Genomic DNA, 20,321 nt, shown 5'->3' with positions numbered 1-20,321 from the left:
GTCTCAGCTGAGCCTCCAGGTGAAGGTGACTAGGAGGAAAGGCCTGCTTATCTACTTTGAAAATTCACCAGTGAAAACCCTATAGATCACAACTGTCTGCTCAGCAGTTGTCATAGGACTAGGCAGTGATTTTTTTATTGTTTTGTGCATGAGGCTTAGACAACAGCAGAACAGCAGCAGCAAATCATTAATAAGATGCAAATATTTTCCTCCTGACAAGGGCCATGGCAAGATTGTGCACCGGGGATGTATGTCAGAGCACTCACTGGGAAGTCTTCTCTCTTGGGCTTCACATGTTGGCCGACTTCTGGCTTTGAAAGCACAGGAGAGCACTGGGTAGTGGGAGAAGCCATGGAACAATGAGGGCAGCCTGAACCAAACCATCTCCTTGCAACTAAAAAATGATTAAAGCACAGTGCTGTGAAAGGTGACTCCTTTCATCCTAGAAGAAGACTCTGCTCCCAGCAATACCTTTTCAATCAGTACTTTTCTTCTCATGTGGAACATAATTAGTTTATATTCAAGAGCAAATTTCTGGGCTCCATAAGCACTAGAGTGCAGAGACAAGCATTAATGAGTAAAGGGAGGCCTCATGCACAATTCTAAAGGGTAACAAGGAAATTTGAAAAGACCTCCACTCCAGTCTTCTAATCTCTGAAGTGCAAACACTCTGGAATGGGTCAGAGGTTGCTGTTTACCAGAAATTAACTGACTGATCTTCAGTTTCAGCTGCTATTTCTACGTGAATAATCAATATGCTAACAAGGTGCTTCTCTAAATTTTCACTTGCTGCTTGTGTCTAAAGGGAAGGATAAAAGTTTCTTTCAGGAGGCAACACACAGTGTTAGGAGTAGTCTGTTCTTAATTGTATCTCAGTGTCAAAAAGTAAAAATAGAATGAGATTACAATATTAAAACACAAAGACTTGGGGGGTTTGTGACTTTTAAAGGTATTTTTCAATAACTAACTCACTGACTGCTGTCGAGTCATTTTGACTCTTAGCGACCGACCCCTCCTTGGGTTTCCGAGGCGGAATCTCTACAAAAGTAGATTGCCCAGTCTTCCTTCTGAGGAGTGGCTTGTGGGTTTGAACTGCCAGCTTTCTGGTTAGCAGTCAAATGCCTTAGGCAGGTTAAGTCATAAATAGTGAACTCAGAATACAGCCTTTGAAATGCTTCACTGATATAAAATCAACATCAGTGTTGATGTTGGCGGCTAAGGAGAGATGCATGCTTTTTTTTTTTAGGCCATTGACTTTCCAAGCAGTCTCTTACTACTTTGTTTATTTTGAGGCCGTGTTTGAAAATAACAAAGACTATGGAACCTCAATGCCACAGTAAGATTGCCAAATTTTAGTTTAAAAATAATAATAATGGTGTTTTGTGTTGGGGAAGGAGGTGGTTTTCTTTGTTTTTTCATAGGCAGAGCTTACAAAGCTCCTTAACCTGGAAAATCAGGTATTGGCACAAACTCCCCTTGAACTACATTTAAGCTCACATCTATCAAGAGTTTATATGAGCCAAGCACTGTGCTAAGTGTGTTACTCCCTTATTGCTCACAATAACACTGTGGTGTAGGTACCATTAATATTTCCAATTTATAGGCAAGGAAGCTCAAACTAAGGGAAGTTGGAATTGCATGGGGCCACATAGCTAAGAAGTAAGAGGGATGAGATTCAGACTTTGGTCAGACTCCAAAGACTCTTTCCATCACTCAAAATTGCTTCTAACTGAGAAATTGATTAGAAGGTCTACAATGGGGAGGATGTTTTAGTCTGAGAATACACACACACAGCATCCACCCTATGTTTTGTTTCTCTTACTCTCATTCTCCCAAGTCCAAGGCCACCACCACACTGTGCAAAAGGAAGGCTGCACCTGCCTACACCTTGATTTGCCACCACTCCCTATTGCCTAGTCTTTTAGATGCTCCAAAGCTTTGTAGGTCATTCCTTCTGTGTCATAGATACACATGGAAGATCCCAGATAGAGTGTCTATGTTTCTGTTTTCAAGTCTCTCCACTCCCCTTCCTCTGGTTTATTCCATCCTATCTCGGAAGGAAGGTTGGGCAATCCTACTTCCGTAGTGATACTGCCTCGGAAACCCAAGGAGGGGTCGCTATGAGTCGGGCCGACTCGACGGCACATAACAACAACAACAACATTATATTGGTAGGGTGGAGGGTCGACGAAAGAGGAGGAGGCCATCAACGAGATGGATTGACACGGCGGCTGCAATGATGGACTCAAGTATAGCAGGGATTGTGGGGCTGGCGTGGGATCGGGCAGTGTTTCATTCTGCTGTGCATGGGGTCGCTATGAGTTGGAAACGACTTGACAGCACTTAACAACAACAACAACATTATATTGCAAGTTCCTGGAAGGAGGAAATGACTGCTTTCATCTCTTTTATCATCTTTATATAAGGTTAGATGATGAACAGGGAGTAGAAATACTTTACCTTGTGATTATACCTAAAACACCATAGATCAATGAAACAGTTATTTTAATGTTTTCCAAATTGCATTTAATTAGATATATACTTGAGTATAAATTTCTTTGTAAAGTAAAATATCTGTGTATGCTTAGAGTTTTCCAAGCCCCCCCCCCATTGTTTCTAAAGGTAAGAGAAATAACTCCTTATTAACACCATCTAGGAAAGATATTGGAAGTTCTGGTAGCATAGTGGCTAAGACATTTGCTTGCTAACCAGAGGGCTGGTGGTTCAAACCCACCAGCCACTCCTCGGAAGGAAGGTTGGGCAATCCTACTTCCGTAGTGATACTGCCTCGGAAACCCAAGGAGGGGTCGCTATGAGTCGGGTTTGACTCGACAGCACACAACAACAACAACAACAACAAAGGAAAGATATTAGAAGCTCTGGTACCATAGTGCCTAAGGTATCTGACTGCTAACCAGAAGGTGGTTCAAACCCACCACCCACTCTGTGGAAGCAGGCTGGGCGATCTACTTCCATAAAGATTTACCATCTTGGAAATCCAATGGGGGTCGCTATGAATTGGAATCAACTTGATGGCAGGGAGTTGGGTTTTGGCTTGTTATGAAAGATACTGCGCTCTGCTGCCCATTTTGCCGTTATGAAAATAATTTTTAGAGAGCAATAAATCTGCCAAAAATGGATAATTCTCCTATAAATTACTACATTTTGCAATATGAGACTGACCATCTTCTTAGATTCCAATTTCAAAACTATCTTAAGAGAGAAAGAAAGAGAGGACACACACTACATCTTATAAAGCCGAATAATTACTAAATACATGTTATTCCTTTCTCATTTTCTCTTTTCTTCAAACCCAGATTTTTTAATATTTTGAAGAATAAAATTACAGCATTCCTTCTTAGAGGTTTTTGTGTCATCTTTTGATAAATTATTTCCACCAATTTCACATATAACACTGTTTATGTCAGGTCTGAATTTTAGCAGGACGACCAGCCCTTACTAAATGAGCAGTGGTTGTTGTCACTGCCAGTCATTTCTATCAAAGCCTGGTTATCATCCTGGTGCTAGAACTGGCATCTCATGTCAGCAGTCCCACTAGCAAGCGATTTCTAGAGACCTCAATTCTCACCACCACCTGAACCCCAAACCCAACCTTTTCTAGCTGCTGGCTTGCTTCACAACTTTCCTAAATTTGTGGTTTTAATTGTAGATCAATTCCTTTGGAAGGAAAAACAATATTTTACAAATTTAACTTAAGTCTAAAATGACTAAATCACCATTAGTGAAATCTCACAACAAAACTGTTAGATATTATTAAGCCAAATTTGTGAATGAGGAAATCAAGACTCACAGAAGGTAAGACATTCTCTTAAATCACATTAACTAGGAATGAATGGGCAGAAATTTACAACAAATGTTTGTCTTATTCTAAAGTTCACATTAGCTACTACTTTTACATTCCTTTAGAGCAAGAACTTCATGTTAAATAACTTGCTACCAGTGGGAATTCGGGAATTGTTCAAGAAATGTGTAAGAAGAGACCCTGATAGTTACGTACAGAAGAAATGTAGAATGTCAATATTTTAACAATTAATTAGGATTTGTCCTGAAGAAATAATCATAACACAACGTAACTAGTTAGAATTCTTGTTCTGTCTTTTTGGTGTGGAGGAGGAAAGGAAATTGCTTCTCTTAGTGACTACTACTTCATAGACTACAGAGCTGAACCTGATGGCAGAGAAGAGATAGGTCACAACTGAATGTTAACAAGGCTGATTTAGACCAGAGCTTGTTCTGAGCATTTGGTTTGAGTCTAGATAATATTTACCAGAATGTGTTGTGCGAGACACCCAAGGATGAATTTGTGGAAAGACCCAGAACACAATCACAAGACCAGACCTTCTTTCAGATCCTCTTGTTCAGCACATAATGAATTCAATGCCCTGGGCCAGAATTTAAATAGCTGGGAGAAGAACCTGGCTATCAGGTGTAATTTCTATAGGAAGATAATGCTTGAGACAATGTGTGATCTCTTCTAAGTGAAGCACACTGCCACTCGCACAGCATTAGTTAAAGTGCCTGGAAGTGGAGGGAAGGAGGGAAGTGGAGGCTGGAAACCTAACAGGGAGAGTGCAGTTGGTTGTTTCTTTCCCAACACTAATGTAATGATGACTAGATCCCTGCTGCTCCTCCCATTCTCAGTATGCTAGACCAGCAAATGTCTCTAAGAAAATGCTTCGTGATATCACCTTTCTAGATAAAATCATATGCCATTCATTTCAGAACTGAGAATGGAAATTATTGTTTTCCTAAATGCAAGTTCTGGCCTAGCTTTAACATAAATGTTATAAATTGTTGTTGTTGTTGTTATGTGCCGTCGAGTCAGCCCTGACTCATAGCGACCCCTCCTTGGGTTTCCGAGGCAGTATCACTACGGAAGTAGGATTGCCCAACCTTCCTTCCGAGGAGTGGCTGGTGGGTTTGAACCACCAGCCTTCTAGTTAGCAAGGTATAATCTCCCTATGAGTTAAAGAAGATACAGATATTCAAACATATTCTGAGATCGTGAAAATTAACTAAGGACTCTGGTGGTGTAGCGCCTAAGGCACTTGACTGCTAACCAGAAGGCTGGCAGTTCGAACCCACCAGCCACTCCTCAGAAGACTGGGCAATCTACTTCCATAGAGATACCACCTCGGAAACCCAAGGCGGGGTCCCTATGAGTCGGAAACAACTTGACAGCAGTGAGTTTGGTTTAGTTACTCCATCCCCAAATGGAAACCATTATTAACATCATCTTCTATACCTCATTCTTCCTACTAAATATTTTGATAGTTCTTACTTAACCAAGTGTTAAGACTTACATTAACTTTATTCTTATGAGTCTAACAGTGAATATTATTAAAATTGCCTCACCATTTCATGACACTTTCATATGCTCTAGAGGCCATTGGGACCCAGCCTTATATTCCAAACCAAATTTTTCACTTCTACAATCTGAGAGCTATGTCATTTATGGTAGTTTCCAATCTGATTTGGTCTCTCCTAGTAGCAGAAACAGAATCTCTCTCTTGAAATGAGAGAACTGAGTAATGAGTGGCCATTAATCAAGAGTAAAAGATTTGAGGCAGATTAGAATGACCTTCTAAAACCACTTCAGTCCAAATAAAAAGAAAACCATTCAAATGTGGTAGCGTGGAAGAATTAAACCTCCTGGCAGTTAAACATTGAAGCAGGTATCTAAAAGACCTTACCTCTCTGGAGGGTTTTTAAAAATAAGAATTGGGGCATGGTTTTTTAGTCCTGCTTTAAGGTAGGCGAATAGACAAGACTAGACAAGGTGATCTCTCATGGGATCTCTCTCCCTGTGATTTTTCAAAGGTGTTTAAAAAGCCAAAGCCTTAAGAGGAAAAGACTGTAGCATCAATCTAAATCAAGCCTTGCAGGCACTTTCTCTTTTTTTAACTTCTAATCTCTCCCTGCATTTTCATGGGACCTATCACAGTGGAACATACCCTCTGCGATTACTCTGACAAACAATGATAACACAATTTACATTTTTAGTCTCTTCCAAAGTAATCAATTCTTGACAGTGAAAAATAGAGGAAACTGATTCCTGAAGCCCTGGACTACAGTGATAGATTCAGGGAGTTAATTTAGCACACAGTGGGTTTAAGTTAGTCAGTCCCTGGCTAACTTTCTTGAGAAAGTATGTACAGCAGCAAACTCTCAGTGGCAAGTCAGATGAAAACAATAAAAACAAAGTCATATCATGTTGACTTTCCTACCAGGTACCTTTTTTAGTGAAAAATCTTTCTTTGTAATGAGTGTAACTTGCACCAAAAAAACAAAATCTGTTTTGGTTACCTAGTGCTGCTCTGACAGGAATATACTACAGATAATAGGAGTTTATTATCTTACACTTTTAGAGCCTCTAAGTCTGAGTTCAAAGTGCCAGGCTCTAGGGGCTGGATGAAAGTCCCTCAACCTTGGGCTTCAGCTCTGCCTCCTGCTCCCAGCCCACTGAAGTTAGAGGCTTTTCTTCACTCAGACAACAGCTGGCTGCTGAGGCTGACAAGCCCAAGGTTGACAAGTAAAAAGGCACAATCCCAATGTTACCAAACAATATGGCAGGCCACTAATTCAAGTCCAGAAGAAGTCCCAAGATCAGCAGAGCGTGGCAGGCTGCTGAACAACAACTTCACTGAGTGCAGGGTTCAATTGCGCCATAAGCTGGATATCTTCCTCCAAGTGGCTTCTTATATACTGGAAGCAGACCACATCCCTAAAGCAGCTAGTCAGCTGCAACAATAGATTCCATCAGGGAGTTAATTACCAATCTCACCGTGGGAAATAACTACATCCAGCTGCCCAGCCACTCAACCAGGCCCAGCCAAGTTGACACACAAACTTAACTACTGTCCAGGGATGTGAATTTTAACATTATAAAGAGTTCTTGTAAACAGAAGCACTGACACACTTAGTCTCTGCTATCGTAGCTAAATAACTATAACCAGTTGCTATTGAATTGATACCAACTCATGCCGACCCCACGTGAGTCAGAGTAGGACTTTGCTCCATAAGGTTTTCAATGGCTGATTTTTCAGCAGTTGATTACCTGGCCTTATTCCAAGGTGTGTCTGGGCAGGCTTGAACCTCCAACCTTTCAGTTAACCATGTTAACCATTTGTATCACCCAGGGACTCCTGTTGTTGTTGTTGTTAAGTGCTGTCGAGTTGTTTCCAACTCATAGCGACCCCATGCACAGCAGAACGAAACACTGCCCGATCCCGCGCCAGCCCCACAATCCCTGCTATACTTGAGCCCATCATCGCAGCCACCGTGTCAATCCATCTCGTTGAAGGCCTCCCCCTCTTTTGTCGACTCTCCACCCTACCAAGCATGACATCCTTCTCCAGGGAATGGTCCCTTCTTACAACATGACCAAAATAGGTGAGATGATGTCTGGCCATTCTTGCTTCCAAGGAGCATTCTGGCTGCACTTCCTCCAGGACAGATCTGTTCGTTCTTTTAGCAGTCCATGGTACTTTCAGCATTCTTCGCCAGCACCATAACTCAAAAGCATCAACTCTTCTTCTGTCTTCCTTATTCATTGTCCAGCTCTCACATGCATATGAGGCAATTGGAAATATCATGGCTTGTGTCAGGCGCACCTTAGTCCTCAAGGAGATATCCTTGCTCCTCAGCACTTGAAACAGTTCCTTCGCAGTTGATTTTCCCAATGCTACACGTCGTCTAATGTCCTGACTGCTGCTTCCGTTGGCATCGATTGTAGAACCAAGCAACATGAATTCCTTGACAACCTCGATCTTCTCTCCATTTATTGTGATGCTGCTCATTGGTCCAGTTGTGAGGATTTTTGTTTTTTTTATGTTGAGATGTAATCCATACTGCAGACTGTATTCTTCAACCTTCATCAGTAGGTGCCTTAAGTCATCCTCACTTTCAGCAAGCAAAGTCAGGGACTCCTACATAGCTACAAATACTCAGTTTGATTGATGTCAACTTACTCTAACTTATAGTTTCATACATTAAAATGGGTTCAGTATCCAACCATAAGAAAATGGTTACTGACACTGCTTTGTTGTTGTTGTTGTTTTGCTGTCGAGTCGGCCCCGACTCATAGCGACCCCTCCTTGGGTTTCCGAGGCAGTATCACTACGGAAGTAGGATTGCCCAACCTTCCTTCCGAGGAGTGGCTGGTGGGTTTGAACCGCCAGCCTTCTGGTGAGCAGTCAAGTGCCTTAGCCACTACTATTTTGTGGAATGTTAGGCAGGCATTAGGCATAATTATATGGAAAAATACTTTATTGTCCTTAGCAGAATATAAAATTAGATCTGTAACTGTGTATTTCCTTTTGTTGTGTTTTTTTCCCAAGTATTTTCATACCGATAAATTTGGAGAGCTATAAAAATGAGAATAACTTTCTTAGAATGCTAATATCATAGCATTTTTGGTTGCATTTTTAACCCATGTATAACCAAAAAAAAAAAAAAAAACTCGCATATAAGTGCATACATACACATACATCCAACTTTGACATAGCAGATGACTGCTAATTCAAAATTCAATCCAGTATATTTTGATTTCAGAACAGATTTGTTTTAAATGCTCTACTGTGAATTGAGGAACCTGATGGTGCAGTGTTTAAGTGCTCAGGTACTAACCAAAAGGTCAGTAGTCCAAACCCATGAGCCACTTGTGGGAGAAAGATGGTGCAGTCGTCCGTAAAGATTATGGCCTTAGAAATCGTATGGGGCAGTTCTATTCACCCTATAGGGTTACTGTGAGTCTCTCAGTTCACTCCACACAATAGGTTTTTTGAGTACCACGAGTTATACGAAAACAGAGATAAGCCCACATGATGCCTTCTGAATTCCCATCTCTCTCCTTCTAAGACCACTGCCAGCCTTGAAACACACATTTAGTGGGCATTTTAACTTACATCTTTCTGGTGAGTTTTTCTTTTCCTTTTTGCAAATGAGTTTGCCCAAGAAATTGCCCAGTATATTATTCTGGGAGAGTACTTAGTATTTGCTTAAGAAATTATAAAATAGGTCAAATTTGAGTAATGTTTCAACACAAGCACCTGCAGTGCTTTTGTGGGGTTTGAGATGTACAGCATCACACATCATATGTCACTTAAAGAGGGAGAATTTTGGAAAAAGCTAAGAATGTTGTGAGGCTAGAATAAAATCTTGACAGGCAAATAGATTTTTTTGTGGTGAATATTTCCATGCCCTACAAAGAAATGAACAAAATAAACAGATAATGGTTTATACTCAGGATTAATACAGCAGAGAGTACATTCTTAGAAGGCTGTCAGCATTTTCCGATACCATAACAGAATCGATCCAAAATGCATTAATGTAGAGTCAACTCCGACTCAATGACCTTACAGAACAGAGTAGAACTGTTCCCTAGGGTTTCCCAGGCTGTAACCGTTATGGAAGCAAACTGCCACATCTTTCTCCCTCAGAGCAGCTGATAGGTTTGAACTTCTGACCTATCGCTTAGCAGCTAAACGGTTAAGCACTGCACCACCAAGGCTCTTCATATTATAAGTAGCCATCAAATGTTTGTTCCACTCACCCGCCTCAAGAAAGCCCAACACAGGAAACTGTTTGGTGGTTGACAGGTTTGCCCTCTTGCAATAAAACCTAATAAGTTTAAATCTTCTGCAGTAATATCTAAGTCCCACTCAAGTGAGCATTTTCCCAAGAGGAGCCATGAAGTTGGGGAAAGGCCAGACCATCCATTTATTTCTACAAGACCTTCGGCCTGTTTCTGACAACTAAGGAGGTTTGAATCCCTGACTGGCCTACGAGAAGCTTAGGGAGTTAGGCTTCCCGCATTTACTCTGTCACTCCTTAAATCACAGTTACAGAGGTTGACATGGTATAGCTTCCAAGGTGGGGAAAAGCTGCATTACGGCTAAAAAGAAGAAAAGTATTTAAACTCATTCTTGGTAGATATGAAAAAACAAACCATTGGATACTGAACAAGGAAAATAGATGTTTCGTACAAAATTTCATACCAAAAAAAAGAAAAAAATACAGAACTTATTTTTTACCTTGCCTTTGGTTTTCATATGCCAAGTCCATATCTATTTGTAAATGCCGGCTTTGATTAATACAAACTGTGTTTAAAACCATTTGCATGAAACCTAGTTGATGGCAGAGGAAGGATTCCCATTCCACGTGAGACCTATGACTCTCTCTCTTTGTACTAATTTAGTGTGACTGCAGAGAGGGTTCATGGAACGAGCTGGGTCTTTGTGGTCAGATAGACCTAGTTTCTAATTCGGCCTCTGCCATTCACAAACTATGCAAATCTGGAAGCAAGCTAACCTTTCTGTACTTTAAATACTTTATGTATAGAATGAAGAAAATGAAACCTCATCACAGTCTGTGAGGACTACGTGAGATGCTATCTATGGAAAAACCTGTAACTCAGAAGCATGCAATGAGTACTAGCTTCTTTTCCTCCTGTCTTCTAGGCTTTTGAGCAATTATATTTTATATAAGAATTAATTAATTGTTCTACTTAAATTTGAGATTCTTGCACGTACTATGTCTTTAAAACACAAAACCATATTTATGGGTACAGGAAAAAATACATGATGCTTAAATCATACACTGTTAAGTATTTTCTTAAAATGTAGTCCAAGAAAATGGGACAGAGAGTTTCTTGCCATTCCCTGAAAGACAGCTAATTTTAGCAATATTATTGAAAATTTCAACTACTTTGACTTCTTACAATGACTGGTGATCCAAAAGCCTTTAGATTATATTACATTTTATCTCAATGTTGTAGTTGGACTAGTCACTCCAAGAGGCCCGTGACAAGCTATAGTTATTAAGTTTTCCATGGTGTCAAAAGAAATAATATTAATATGCCGTTGTGAGTTAAATTAATTTTGTTTTGTGCACTGGTCTGCATAAGTGTGAATGACATTCCGAAATACGATCAGGCAGGAGCTGAGAAAGAGCCAAGTGGCAAAGCAGAATGAGATGTGGCCATTGGAGCAGAGGGGCCAGCTGCAAGCATTTGTGGGCACGGCACGGGCAGGAAAGTGCAGGATGTTATGACAGCAAACTTGGGGCTTTTGTTTGTTTCAATTGATTTTTCCCTTTAAAACAATTTTTTTTTTTTTTTTAAGTTGTGAAGACACATTTTGTCTTTAGAGAAAGTAGAGATGTTTGACATCCTGGCTTCCTGTTTGGAAATGAAAAAGCATCGTCCTGCTAATCTCTAATTTCAAGTGTCTTCAACCCACAGATATTTTTTCTCTGCCTGCAAGAGGCAGTTGATTGGTAATAGCTTTTAAATTGATGTCCATGAAGTAACATTTTAAAGTCCTAATGGTTGTGTTTATTCCAGAGACATCTTCCGATCCTCACACACATGCACACACTTACCCTGCTAACAGGACAGATGAAAACACATCCTGTAAACAGTGAAAAGAAATATGTTGAGCCTAGAAGGAAAATAGGATGACTCAGGGATCAGATGAGCAAAATGGCTGGTGTAATATCTTATCTTTTTCCCTTTCAGCTCTCATATTTCAACTGTTGTAACCAGAAATCAAATTATGAGGAAAACAGAGATTTCTCTATTAAGATGATAACCTACGGCAGGAACTAGATAATAGTTTAAGGGGCTTTGTACCTCTTCATACTAAAAGCTTGATAATTTAGTTTCAGCAACATCCCATAGTAATATTGTTGTTGTTTGTGTGTTGTCAAGTAGATTTGAGTCACAATGACCTTACATGACAGAGAAGCCAAAAGGACAGCAGTTCAAACCCACCCAACAATCTGTTCCCATAAAGGTTACAATCTAGGAAACCCATAGTAATAAGCCCTTGTGTTTCCTTTATGAATTTATTAATACAATTTTCTTCTTTGTCTGTTTGGGAGTATTGTTGATATGCCACCTAATTTTTAAACATATATATGAAACTATATAAATGTTCTTCTATTTTAATAAAATAGATAGTACTGTATTCTGGGCTGTACATATCATTTAATATCCACAGACATACTACATGATAGGGAAGTACTATTTTCCTCACTTTACAAAGGAAATATGACAGGATTCTCCCGTGGGCAATGACTGTGAACTCAGAGTCTATATTTCAATCTGACTCCAAAGTCTATGCCCCTAGTGACACATAACACAAATACTCCTGCCCTTTTCCTTCTAGAGTCTCTGGTGGTACAAATGGTTAACATACTCAGCTGCTAACCAAAAGGGTAAAGGTTCAAGTGCAGCCAGAGTCACCCTAGAATAAAAGCCTGGTGATCTGCTTCCAAAAAGATCAACCACTGACAGCCCTATGAAGCACAGTTCTATTCTGACACATACAGGGTCTCCATGAGTTCGACTGAACTTGACAACTGGTGAACTAGCATTTCCTTCTAGCGATCAATTTGCTATATGTAACAAATGCATTATATGGCAAGCAACTATGTTCTGTATATTATACACATAACACATCGACAAAGGAAACAACTATTAATGTGATGATTCAATTCAATAAACATCTACCTGTGGATTATTATTCTATGCTGTGCCTTGGTGGTACAAAAATGAGTGAGACATTGTTTTTGCACTCAAGGAGTTCATAGGCAATGAGGAAGGGATCATGGTATCTGGTTATGGGGTTCAGAAGGGATGGATGAACAGAATGTGAATTTCAAATGGGTTATAAAAGACCATTAAGAATTCTATACGTTGAAACTGAGGACTTCCTTGTAGGAACAAGGTGAGCATTTGAAAAATTTGGAGAACAAAAACATGCCCAGATCTGCTTAGGATATAATACACATGAGAGGAGAATGATTGGCAGGGAAAGGGGAGGTTGTAAGCCAAAAAAAATAAATAATAGTACTAGGTAGCATAGTGGCTAAATCACTTGACTGCTAACCAGAAGGCTGGCGGTTCAAACCCACCAGCCACTCCTCGGAAGGAAGGTTGGGCAATCCTACTTCCGTAGTGATACTGCCTCGGAAACCCAAGGAGGGGTCGCTGTGAGTCGGGGCTGACTCGATGGAACATAACAACAACAACAACAACTATTTTTAGGGCCCTGAAAGTAGGAGTTACATTTTATTCTCATAGTTGGGAGCCAAGGAAGGCATTAAAGCTGCCAAGTAGTGGTATCAGATCTGTGATTTAGAAGTTAATTTCATGGCAGTGTGAAGATAAATTGGAGACTCTTGCCTCTGTTTAGGAGGTTATGCAGAGTCTTTGGAATTATATTGCAATGAAGAGAAGATAACTCAGATCTGAAATGTTTTTAAGCAGAATTTATAGAACTTTGTTGTTATTAGATAGAGGAGTGGAGATAGAGAACCATTAAAAACAATTCCAATTATATCTTGGTCATCTGAGACACAAGCAAAGAGAAATATGTGAAATATATGAAACTACAAAAAGGTAAATGGAATATAGTATGCTCTATTCTGGATATGTTGAGTATAACACAGGTTTTTTCTGTTTACGATATTGATACCGCCTTTTTCCTATTTACAACTTGTGTAAAGCAAATGTTGTATATACAACAGTTAATGTACTCCAAAAAGGGACCATACCTAAGACCAACTCAACTCAAGATCACCTAGCATTGCTTAATCAGAAAAATTGATTGAAAAAATCACTGTCTCTTTACCAATCTAGTACTTGTTCTAAAACTAGTTGTAAATAATTGAAGCCAAAAGCTGTATCATCTCTTGGGGACATGGGGGACTCCAAAGGGAAAAATATCCTGAAGAACAGCAAACTTGGCCTCTATTCTTGCAGTATAGACTGGTATATTTTCACATTTCTTTCTGGATTTTTTTGTTTCCATTGCAACTTTAAGTTAGCAGCCAGGCATAAAAAATCACTACAACTTACTATGCTCCTTAATATGCCCGACCAAGTACAGGTCCACTAAGGGGTTGAGTAGGGATGATATCCAAGCCATGTCTTACCCAAGGCAAGATTCAATGGACTTCAACTCTGAGAGACCCACTGTGTGAAAATGCCTGAGTCTTCCTGCAAGAGGAGAACCTTGGACAGAGTCTGAATGTGGTGAGATAGCCATTTCAACATACACATTTTCACACACACACACAAAACACACCGCTGTCCATGTGTATCCAATAGCATAGTAAGAAAGCCTACTTGGGTGATTTATCTATATATTCCTACGTGTGATTATCTTTCCCCTTAACATGAGCGTCTGCCATGTGCCAGTCATTATACCTAGTACCAACTGAGCGAGGAACACACGCAAATGAATAAAACATTATTTTAAAAATAATTCTTAACTGCACATGGATATAAATGCCACTGTTAGAATAATAATGACATCCCTAGCACGCATTGAGCACTTATTATATTCTAAGCATTTTTCTAAGCACTTTACATGCCACATCTCATTTAATCTTCACAACAACCAGTTGAGATTAGTGCTATTATTGCCTCCATTTTATACAATATGAAAATGAGGCTTATGGAGATGAAGAAATTCGCCCAAGGCCCCAGCTAATGACTGCCAATTGGAGTTTCAGTCTCAGTCTATTTGACTTTAGATTTCACCCCTGAATCACTGCTATATGTAGCCCAACAATGCTTCAATCACACCACCATCTCGACACTATATTCATTGACCATTCCAAACCTTTGGCCACATGTTTAGAGAGGTGATTATGTTTCATGTTTTTCTAATCCACTGTTTAGAATCAAAATAATTCCTTTGCTGGATTTATTTATCCCCTTTTCTACAAAAAGTATATCCTCCTACCTCTTTTATCTCATTTGAAGGACATAAAAGCAATTACAAATTGCTTAACAAACAATGCATAGTATTATAGATGAAGAGTCTGGCTGTGAACCAACTCACAGCAGGGAAATCCTGCCATGTGATTTTTTTTTCCAGTTTAGTATCTTGTACTAACAGTATTTTACTGGCATAGTGTTGGGTATAACACTATATACAGCATCATCAGCTCATTCTCTCCCCTTAATTCACTCTGGATAAATTTGGAAGCCACATTTCATGTTATAACATAATTTCTTTACATTTTTGGTTATTTTTCCCATAAGGTTAAACCTACAAGACTCTTCTTTCTGAGCATCTCATAAAAGTACTCATATAAATCTATGGTGCGTCTACTCCTCCAGCCACTCTTCTCAAACATTCAACTCTGACAATCTAAAGCCTCTTTTCAGATTAGAAAAATTGTACACATTGCTTTTAGCTTTAAATTTAAAATGATCCGCATTGAATTTCTTATCTTCTTTCTTCTAATTGAAGATTAGGGGCCATTAGACATTTCGGTGGTGATATTCTTTTTAAAAATTATGTAATTTTCAATTTATTCATTTATTTGCCAAGAATAAATGTGTTTTCATGAAAATAAGGATTATTTCAGAGTCTTAACATGTCCCTTTGCAAAATTTATTGAACAACCATGATTACTACTTTTCTGAGGTAGATTTCCCATGGAACATCTTCAAATTACTTCAAAGTACTGGGTTGGTAAATATGCTTTAATGGGATTTCACATGAGGAAAAGATCTCTCTTTTTTTAGTATTTCTTTCCATTCTATAGCGTATTGTGTAATAAAACACTATGATAAAAGTTATCTGATGAATTTGCTCAGAAACATGGGTTAGTTTTTCTCATTTGCATTTTCCAGAAGCCTCCTTACATTCCTTCATTAAAATGTAAGCTCCAAAGTGGAAAGTCAAAATGCCACTACAAATAAACAAGAAAACTATAATAAACTGAACATGGTTTAAAATCAAGAAGGGAGTGCATCAGGGTTGTATTCTTTCTCCACACTTATTCAATCTATATGCTGAGCAAATAATCCGAGAAGCTGGACCATATGAAGAAAAACGTGGTATCAGGATTGGAGGAAGAATCATTAACAACCTGAGATATGCAGACGATACAACTTTGCTTGCTGAAAGTGAGGATGACTTAAGGCACCTACTGATGAAGGTTGAAGAATACAGTCTGCAGTATGGATTACATCTCAACATAAAAAAAACAAAAATCCTCACAACTGGACCAATGAGCAGCATCACAATAAATGGAGAGAAGATTGAGGTTGTCAAGGAATTCACGTTGCTTGGTTCTACAATCGATGCCAACGGAAGCAGCAGTCAGGACATTAGACGACGTATAGCATTGGGAAAGTCAACTGCGAAGGAACTGTTTCAAGTGCTGAGGAGCAAGGATATCTCCTTGAGTACTAAGGTGTGCCTGACACAAGCCATGATATTTCCAATTGCCTCATATGCATGTGAGAGCTGGACAATGAATAAGGAAGACCGAAGAAGAGTTGATGCTTTTGAGTTGTGGTGCTGGTGGAGAATGCTGAAAGTACCATGGACTGCTAAAAGAACTAACAGATCTGTCCTGGAGGAAGTGCAGCCAGAATGCTCCTTGGAAGCAAGAATGGCCAGACTTCGTCTCGCCTATTTTGGTCATGTTGTCAGAAGGGACCATTCCCTGGAGAAGGATGTCATGCTTGGTAGGGTGGAGGGTGGACGAAAGAGGGGGAGGCCTTCAACTAGATGGATTGATACGGTGGCTGCAATGATGGGCTCAAGTATAGCAGGGATTGTGGGGCTGGCGCGGGATCAGGCAGTGTTTCGTTCTGCTGTGCATGGGGTCGCTATGAGTTGGAAACGACTCGACGGCATTTAACAACAACAACAACAACAACAACAACATGTTATAGCTTAAAATATCTTGGGTCATAATTACATGACACATGCTTTTAAAATAAATGCCTTCTGGTAGTCAATTCTCATAAAAACCTTTGAGATCCTTTACATAACTAAAAGAACCCAGGAGCCTTCAGCAGGGTCACTTCAGCTATCCATCTGAATACATACAAAATGAGGCAACTAAGATAGACCTATGTGCTTCCTTTGTCTGAAGATAATGGCTTTTACTCAAATTTACATCATACTTATTTGCAGATAAACTATATGTTTGTATCTTTGATTTAGTGGCATCCACATTTCCATACTAGGGACCATTGAATTCCCTAATGATGTTCTGATTTTCTTAACAATGAACACCAGTGAACTTTCCCCTAGGCAAAGCAGATGGAAACCAAATTGTTTCTGCAAAATGAACAATTTGTGAAATCTCTGCAAATTGAATTCCAAATATACTTAGAGACACTCTTGACTTCCTCTGTAATTCTGCCACAACATGTGATGTGTTTAAGGCCTACATGGGAAATAGACTAATTAGTTGCATAACCTTCAAGCAGATATGAATGAGGACAGATCACTATGCAACAGATAAAAGTCAAAAACTGAAAGAAAAAAAAAGTGAAGAAGCGGCATCTTCACTAGGAATGTGTGAGATTAATGTAGATGTTGTTAGAGGTGTTCATTTACTGACTTTTAATTGGTTCTCATTAACCTTATTTTGTAAAGGAAGTAACTAAAGTTAAACAAATTTCTTCTTATTGCTTAAAGTCTGTTACGGAGCCAGAATGAAAATCTAAAATTCAGCTTCCTTATCTATATGCCAGCAAGTGCTGCTCCATCTACTCTCATCCATGCCCAAAACTGAATTAGATGAACTGTACATGAGAAATATTTTGTTTCTATTACCTACAATCTGACTGCATTTTTTTCACAGTGACAGTATGGAATTGTCAAGCAGATGCAACATACTTGTGGATTTGAATCATTGACTTTTGGTTAGCAGCCAAATGCCTTATCCACTACACCACGAGAGCTCCTTTTTTACTATATATAAAACTTATTACAGTTTTCTCTAACTGCCAAACCAGCCAAATTTCCAATGATATTTGTGTGTCATTTTAAAAACCTACTCAGACCTCTCAAGATATAAATTGTTTTGTCTTTGCCTCATTTATACTCCCATCATGCCTGGTTCACTCCACAATAATCTTTATGCATCGTCCTTGGCATTTATATTCCTTCAGAAAATCTTTACCCCCGAAATCCTAATTCCATGTTTTTCTTCTTTCTTTATTATAAGAAATGCAAATATCTTAACTTTAAAAAATGTGTTACCTGTCAGCTATATGCTAGACACAGCTATATATTTTTACACTATTTTTATGTAGAGTGGGAGCTCTGGTAGCATAGTGCCTAAGGCACTTGACTGCTAATCAGAAAGCTGGTGGTTCAAACCCACCAGCCACTCCTCGGAAGGAAGATGAGGCAATCTACTTCCGTAGTGATACTGCCTCGGAAACCCAAGGAAGGGTCACTCTGAGTCAGGTCTGACTCGACGGTACATAACAACAAAATAACAACATTATGTAGAGTTTTTCATTGTATTCCTCACAATCTTGACCAACTCACTCCCAACTTTTCTAACAGCACAGAGAAAGAATTGCAATTTTACCTGCCTTATGCCTTTCCACAGGAGCTCTGGTAGCGTGGTGCCTAAGGCACTTGACTGCTAACCGGAAGCTGGAGGTTCAAACTCACCAGACACTCCTCGGAAGGAAGATGGGGAAATCTACTTCCGTAGTGACACTGCCTCGGAAAGCAAAGGAGGGGTCGCTATGAGTTGGGTCCGACTCGACAGCACCTAACATTTTTAGCCATATACCAGCTTCTGTGTTAGGCAAAATTGATTAAGCATGGGACCTGTTTAACAAAAAGAGGCAGATAGGTGCTGAACAGACATTTATAGTATAATGGAGCTCTTGGGAAAGTGTTATGGAAAGAGGGAGAGAAGAAGGACCAAATTCTGTTGAGAATGGTCAGTAAAAGCCTCACTAAAGACATGACAGTTGAGAGTTAAATAGGGTCCTCTCAAAAAAAAAGAAACTCTGATAGCATAGTGCCTAAGGCACTTCACTGCTAACCAAACAGAAGGTTGGCAGTTCAAACCCACCAGCCACTCCTCGGAAGGAAAGTTGGGCAATCTACTTCCATAGTGATACTGCCTCAGAAACCCAAGGAGGGGTCACTATGAGTTGGGGCTGACTGGAGGGCAAATAACAACAACACAACAGCATCAAAAACCACCAGAGGAAACTGCATGTTCAAAGGTTTAAGGCACAATAGAACATGACGCAGTCAAGAGCATGCAAGTAGTAGTTATTGTTCTATTTCCTACACCACCAAATGAATCTACTTCTGTGTAGTAGCATTTCTATCACATAACTATGTGTTTCCTTTGGTATTTCCTTGTCTAACGTTTTAATATTTTTCTTTTTCTGCTCATGGGCTTTATCCCCTATCCTGGTATCATCTCCATAGGTTCCCCCTTTGTAGTTTCAAAATCTGTTCAAGTGAGACCATGTTTGGCACCAGTTTGTCAAAAGGAGAGGTGTGTCTGCCCTTTGCCCTCCCATTTCTGCAGGTGCAATTCTTCTTGTTCATAAGTATTGGGATAGCCAGGAACATTCACAAACCTGATCTTTTTTCTTTTCCATTACATATCATCAATGACACATATAACTCACATTCTCCCACTTTGTGTGATATTCTTCTACTATCCCTAAGGCACTTGACTGCTAACCAGAAGGCTGGCAGTTCAAACCCACCCGCTACTCCTTGGAAGGAAGGTAGGGCAATCAACTTCCGTAGTGATACCCCCTCAGAAACCCAAAGAGGGGTTGCTATGAGTAGGATCTGACTCAACTGCAGTGAGTTTGGTTTTTTGGTTTTTGGTATTGATGAGTATCTCTCAAGTATTCCCCAAGAACTTCCAAGTCAGCCACTTCAAGTATGGTGAATTCTCTGTTCATATTCAGGGTTGTACTGTATTGAATATTTCCTTCTGCTTCTAGATTTTGGCACTCTTTGTCTTTTGTATTACTTATCCCTACTAAAAGCGGTACTTTCTCTGTATTTGCATAGCTTTATTGAGTCCTTCAAAGCTCTCTTGTTCCCTTTCTTTCTCCAATCTATTCCTTTATCCTGTATTCCTTTTTCCTGGGACTTATATTTCATGTACAGAGGGCCTGTTATTCTCATCTTCTCTGGCCTTTCCTTGCATTGGATTCTTTGGGGCACTTCTTTCTTTCCCCTCCTTTCTCTAGTCCTCTGTAGACTTCAAACACAGGCCTTTCTTCTTGGTGACACTTTTTCTTTCCACTGTAAGAGCCATCTTCTCCAGGCATTTTTATCTCTGGCTCGAGCCCTTTCTGACTTTGTTGTTAGCTGCCTTGAAGACTGTTCTGACCAGCTTATGTAAATTCCTGCTGCACCTTCAAATCTATTTTGGAAGAGCTATAATTAATGTATAACATTGATAGTATTTTCCTCCATGCAATCCATAATGGTTTCCTCCACCCCCACTCTCACCACCACCAGAAGCATTCA

At 39.6% G+C, this 20,321-nt stretch overlaps 1 protein-coding gene across 1 annotated transcript in view; it reads left to right on the top strand.

The window, feature by feature from the left end:
- The window catches only part of SYT1 (synaptotagmin 1), a 280,496-nt gene that overhangs the window by 112,116 nt on the left and 148,059 nt on the right, over positions 1 to 20,321 (top strand). The window lies entirely within an intron of this gene.

Source organism: Orycteropus afer, unplaced genomic scaffold (genome assembly GCF_000298275.1).
Source record: "Orycteropus afer afer isolate SDZICR_OR568_19922 unplaced genomic scaffold, OryAfe1.0 scaffold00190, whole genome shotgun sequence".
Classification (NCBI taxonomy): Eukaryota; Metazoa; Chordata; class Mammalia; order Tubulidentata; family Orycteropodidae; genus Orycteropus; species Orycteropus afer.
The sequence above is the reverse complement of the archived record's forward strand: the minus strand, read 5'-3'. Positions and strand labels throughout refer to the sequence as shown.